Source organism: Desmodus rotundus, chromosome 12 (assembly GCF_022682495.2).
Source record: "Desmodus rotundus isolate HL8 chromosome 12, HLdesRot8A.1, whole genome shotgun sequence".
Taxonomy (NCBI): Eukaryota; Metazoa; Chordata; class Mammalia; order Chiroptera; family Phyllostomidae; genus Desmodus; species Desmodus rotundus.
Window position 1 is genome coordinate 60,763,567 of NC_071398.1, and position 6,444 is coordinate 60,770,010.

Here is a 6,444-nt window from a genome sequence, read left to right on the forward strand (position 1 = left end):
GTGTCCCTTGACCGCCAGATTGCCCTCATGGCTCAGGCCAGTCACCACTGGGGACTACAGTAGCATCCCCATTGGCACCGGCCTCCTGCCTACTGGGCACCCCAGGTCCTGAGCGGAAGTGGAGCACGGTGATCGTGAAAATGACAATATTGTTATAACTGCGGCGGCTGCTGTTGTTAGCAATTATCAAAGTGTTTCCCACATCCCCCGCTGGCTCCTAACTGTGCGCTTGCCTGCATCTAACCCTGTCAGGTAGGTAGGACTAGACGTGCCCTACTTTTTAGAAAGGAAACGGCACTGGAGCAGATAAAGGCGGTGGGTACAGAAGAAGCCTCCGAGGCTGGGGTCCTAACACCCTGCTTGGTTCATGACCCCCTTCTTCTGCCCTTGGAGGAGGAAGGAAGGAGGAAGGCCGAGTGCCTGTGGCTTTGCCCCTGTCCCCTGGGAGTACACAGTGACCAGGGGTCACCAGGGTTGGCCCATGGAAACAGTGACCCCTTTCTGGGAGCCCTTGCAACACCCGGCGGTTTCCTGTGCAATGCACTGCAGGCTGCTCGGGGTCTGTGAGCTGCGGAGATCCTGGGGTCTGGGGCTGGAAACATGTGCTTGCCTCCTGACTTACTAGCTGTGTGACCTTGACACTTGACTTTGTCTCTCTGAATCTTGGCTCCCACACTGTAAAAGGACAGAGAAGAACACTGCCCCCCATTACCTACGCATGGAGAAAGCAGAAGGGGCTGGTGGGGGACAGAGGGAGTGGGAAGGGAGTGTCAGGCTGGCACCTCTCTTCTTGGTTAGGAGAGAGGCGGAGGTGCCATCGGTCAGGATGACCGCTCCTTTGCATCGATCCATCTGCCCGTGACCTGGGAGCCTTTGGTGGGGACACAGAGCAGAATAGCTGCATATTCCCAGGAAAATGCCACAGGCACAGCTATTCAAGGTGCCTGGCTGACACCCAGTGTTTTGCAAGTGCCCTGTTTGCTGACTTTCCTGTTGATGGCAGCCGTCTGGCTCTGTCTTGGGCTTTTGCAAGGCGACTGGTTCCTGTTGCCCCAGAGACAGAGGTGGCTGCAAACGGCTGTGATGAATCACTCATCCATTGTGGCCCACAGGCACTGTGCCAGCCAGAGGTGGTTACGGCTCTGTTAGGTGTACTGCCCGCAACCAGATGCTGCTGAGATGGTCATACGCACGCACGGAAGAGGCAGACGACAGGTCCCCGCCAAATCCATCCTGGTCGATGGGAGAACTCTTGGAATCAGGGAGATGTTATATAATGGCTCACAGTTGTATCACAGAGTCTGTTTCCTCATATTCAGAACCTTGGCAAACCTGTGATTTTCATAGGATGTGTGGGCCAGGCTGCCTCCCAGGCACCCACTTCCTCCGCTTTTCATAAGGAGTTATCAATAACAATACATTTGTTCCATTTGGGCTGTTTTTATGGTTCTATTGTGGAACATTTTGTAGTGGTTTTTTTTTTTTTTTTTTTTGAAACACCATTTGGTTCATAATCTCTTAGCAACAGAACTCTGAGGGCTAACGGCCCATGGACACTCCCAGAAGATGATGACAGTGACTCGTGGGCAAACCAACCCACAGCAGCTGGGTCGGAGCACCCTCTGATTGCAGGGTTAACTGTTGTAGGTCCTCGGACATCACCGGCACCCACTGCGGGCCAGGCCTGCCTGGCAGCGTTTGCAGTGGCAGCCGCACCCCGAGGGTCTGGGAGAACTTGCAGTCAGCCGATGCCTGAGCCCAGCAACCCTCAGCTCCAACTTGGTCCAGGGCCCAAGTTGTGTGTGCAGTGGGGAAGAGAGAGAAGGCAGGAGCAGCGACCTCATGCTCTGTGCGTGCCTGTGTCCTGTATGCTCCCAAGCCTCTGCAGCAGGGTTAGGTGAAGTCCCTGGCAGGAGTGGAATGTGGCTGGGCCCCCAGTCTCCTCTTTCTCTGTCTCTCCAATAGTTTTTTTTAATGTTTTTTAAATTTTTTAAAATTTATTTACTTTTTAGAGAGAGGAGAAAGAGAGGGCGAGAAACATGATCGGTTGCCTCTTGCATGCCCCCTACTAGGGACCTGGCCGGCAACCCAGGCATGTGCTCTGACCGGGAATTGAACCGGTGACCCTGAGGCTGGGGCTCAATCCACTGAGTCACCCCAGCCAGGGCTCCAATAGTTAATTTTATTTGTTCAAGGGCTCATATTGCGAGCATTCAACCAAGCCTGGGCTTTGAATCTATGAGCCCTAATTCTCACATCTAGGAAGATAAAAGCAAACTGTGATCCATGTACGTGGATGGAACTAAAGCGTCATGGGTAAACACTTGGAGGTTTTGAATTTCTACAGCCTAGAACCCAGAGGTCATGGGGTGCTCTAGGTCCTTCTGGATGTCCCACAGGGTGTCCGCACTTCTCACCAGCCCCCAGCTGTTGGCGGGTAACACTGGCTCTTTGACCCCCGAGCACTCAGGATGCATGGAAGGCTCGGGAAGAGTGCATTCTCAATGCCATGTGCCCCCTTCACCATTGCTGGCACCCCTGGAATCCTGGAGAGATTTTCAATATGGATTCAGTGCGATCGGCCACACTTCATCCAGCAGCCTCTCTGGGGAATCCTGGTAGCCTGATGACGTGACTTCATAGACACTTTGCACCACCGTCCGATGCCCTTCCTCCCCACTCTCAGCTCATTTCCATCCCCACTTCTGGATTCGGTTCCCAGAGAGAAACACCTGCCGTGTGTGCCCCGCTGCACACAGCCGCACCCGAGACCCCATGCTCTCCCCAAATCCATCCACGGCAGCTGCTGGAGTGAATGCCAAGTTCCTTAGTTATCAAACAGTGAAATTTATACCCTGGTTCCTCTTCGGATCATAAAAATCTTTCGCCTTTTACTGAAATAGTGAAACTGGGCAGATTCTCAATCACACCCACTTTCCATGACATGGTGCTTGGGTAATCACTAAGTTTCCAGGGAACATGTGAGAATATCTGTGGGGTTGGAAACCACAATTATGATGCAATCAGGACTGCACTTGGTGATCTGAGGGATAATGAACTTGAAGACAGTAACATTCCTGTGCATCAGATTAAGATGACTCTTCCCCTCTTGCTAGAGCATTCTTCAGTTACCCCAACCGTGCACTTGGCGGTCACAGGGCCGTCCTTACCTGACACAGTTTTCAGTGTGAGGAAGTGCACTCCCATGCTGTAGGTGCATCATCTCTCCTTCGAGTTTATCTTCCAAAACATCTGCAAGGGCAAGTTCACGAAGCAGGGACTTTCCGAATGCTGACGGCACACACCGCATCCACTTGTCCAGGCTCTCTGAAATGGTCGTCTTGTTTGGGACTGTTGCCTTTTCTTCTGCAACAATCAGTTTTTCCTCAAGAGTGGCCACTGTGGCCCTGACCAGTGTGGCTCAGTGGGTTGGGCATCACCCTGCAGAGTGAAAGGTGAAAGGTCACCGGTTTACTTCCCAGTCAAGGAGGATTCCAGGGTTGCAGGTTCAGGCCCTGGCCGGGGCGCATATGAGAGGTAACTGATCTCTCATATCTCTCTCCCTCTCTCTCCCCTCTCTCAATGAGAAAACAATTGCCTCTGTGCACAGGAGAGAGAAGCGTCTGGGGGCGACTAGGGTAGTCACCTGAGCGAGACGATGGGGCTGAGCACCCACCCTCCACTCGCCTCCACTCTTCTGCTCGTCCTGTTCACACAGCCACACCTGCAGGGGCAGCGGGGTCTTCCCTGACGTGTGATCTCCGGGTTGTGCTCCAGACGGCAGCACATGAGGGTCATCGCCACAGACCCCACACAGGTCAAAGGCCATGCACAGGGTGAGTGTCCTGGAGCCCTGAGCCCGCGCTCGCAGGCAGCGTGGGGCCCTCCCCAAGGCTGAGACCGTTGCCCTCAGTCTGCAGTCTGTGTGGGTAGGAATAACAGTGAAAACAATAGCGACCACTGATTTCTGTGAGCCAGAAACTTTGCTCACATCCCCCTATTGACTCTTTAAATCCTTATAAGGACATACTGTTTTCCCCATGTACAGATCAGGAAGTTGAGGGTCAGAATAACTGAGTGACTTTTGAGTGACTTTCTAAGTCACAGAAAACAGGTTCTTTTTGTGACACCCACAGTCACCCCCACTTTCCACAGCCCTATTACTCATGAGCAAAGCTGAACTTAAAAACTCTTTTTTTTTTTTAGATTTTATTTATTTTTAGAGAGAGGGGAAGGGAGGGAGAGAAACATCAATGTGTGGCTGCCTCTCATGCGCCCCGCACTGGGGACCTGGCCCACAACCCAGGCATGTGTCCTGACTGGGAATCGAACCTATGACCCTTTGGTTCGCAGGCTGGCACTCAATCCACTGAGCCACACCAGCCAGGGCTGGACTTAGAAACTGTTGATGCATATGCTCTGTGCGCCCTCACACCTGTGCCAGCTGTGGTCCTAAAAGTCTATTCATATGGCCACATATTTTTTGTGTAAATTTTGAAAAAATAAGATATTTTTATGTTTGTTTTTTCTAAAGCAGAGATCCCTTAGATCCAACAGAAACTGGATTGCCCTGCTCAGGAGCATGTACCTTCAACATCCTACCTAAAAATGTCTCTCTTCCTCCTCTCTCCTTCCTCTGCTCCCTACGTCCCTTGGCACCTCCACTAGCATGGTGCACACTTCCTGTGTCAGTTGTACTTACTGTACGCCGTAGGCGCCACTCACGCGATGTTCGGGGGTGACGAAGCAGCCATTTCCCTTATGCTTAAAGCCGTGTGGTAGATGAGGTCTGTTTCCATATTATAGACCAGGACATACAGATATAAAAGGTGACTTGCTCAAATCCAATCCTCTTTCTCCTGCTCTGAGCTGCCTTTGAACTTGACCGTGTCTAGGTTTCCTTTGGCCATAGCATTCTAATTTGCTCATAGACCAGACATCCTCTCTGTGCTAATTCATCATCGACTCCTCTCTCTCAACAAGTTTTCCTTACCCCCAAATCCTATCAACCACCTCCCCAATCTCTCTCCAGCTTAATCACTCCTCTCGGTCTCTACAGCTCCCACTACAGATGGGGTCCCCCTCAGCTGCCTGGGGGTCTTCCTGCCTCGCATTCTGTTCCTCACACAGCTTCCAGAGAGTAACCAGATCTGCTCACTCTCCTGGAGAAATCCCATGAATTCCCATTTTTTGGAGATCATTTCTGAAATCTTTAGCCTGACCCACAAGGCCCACTTGTTCCCCCCCAAACTCACCATTTCCTTCCTGACTCAGAGCTTTTGAACATGTTCTACCCACTTCCAGTGCAGGAACATTCTTCTTCGCCTCCCTCTCTACCATCCTACTTAATTTCTACTCAGCCCTGTTGTCTCCAAACATTTCCTCCTCAGGGCTACCTTCCATGTCCACCCACACTGGGTCAGGGAGCCTGTGGACTGGGTTTAGAGCTCCCTGTCTTTCTCTGCTTAGAACTGATCACAGCTGTCATTGAACAACTAGTTGTATAACCCGGGGGGGTTTGGCCTGTTGCGGGGACGCCTCCCCAGTCAAAGGGACCGTGTCTGCCTGGCTTGCTGCTGTGTCTCCACTTTGTTTGTTTGGAATACAGACTTTTGTTCCCCTCTCACATAATCCTCGAGGTCTCTGTTTCTCAGCAGCCGGCAGCTGTGTGCATGCGCTCCTTTGGGGATCCACGTTCCTTCTGTCCCGGGGCTCCGTCCTCTCTGGGAGTTGCCGCCTGCAGAGTTGAGGCTGGGTCATTGCCGCCTCTGGGTTGGCATCAGCAGGGAGGGGGAAGAGTGTTCTAGGTCTTGGTTGGATTCCTGGTATTTATTACTGAATAACAAGCTACCCCTGGTGTTAGTGCTATAAAATACCAACTACTTCCTCGGCCTCACAGATTCTGTGGGTCTGGGAGGAATGCTGGGGAATTCAGACAGAACACAGGGAGAATCGCTTATCTCTCCGGCGTCTGGGGCTCAGATGGGAAGACTCAGACGACAGGGTAACTGACACAGTCAAGGCTGAATCATCTAGCAGCATCTTTGCTCCTTGGCTCGCGGCTGGGAGACCAGGCCCACTGGGCCTGTACTGTGGCACCAACTCGTGGCCTCTCGCACCTGCACCCTCAGGGGACTGGGCTTCTTTCAAGGAAGCTCAGTGCCCCAAGAGCAAGTATTCTCAGAGGACAAGGTGGAAGTGAACAGCCTTTTTCGCTAGAAGTCACTTTCTTTCCCACTTTGTCCTTGGTTGAAGACTGCCCATGTTCAAGGGGAGAGTCATAGACACCCACCTCTTGACAAGAAGGGGTTTGAAGAATTTGTGTCATGTTTTATTTATTTTTAAAAAGATTTTATTCACTTACTTTTAGAGAGAGGGGAGGAGAAGGAGAGAGGGAGAGAAACATCAATGCGTGGTTGCCTCTCGTGCACCACCCACTGGGGA

The 6,444-nt window shown here is 51.9% G+C and overlaps 1 pseudogene; it reads right to left on the reverse strand.

The window, feature by feature from the left end:
- Positions 1-2,413: 2,413 nt before the first annotated feature.
- On the reverse strand, positions 2,414-3,798 carry LOC112313967 (L-lactate dehydrogenase B chain pseudogene; annotated as a pseudogene).
- Positions 3,799-6,444: the final 2,646 nt, after the last annotated feature.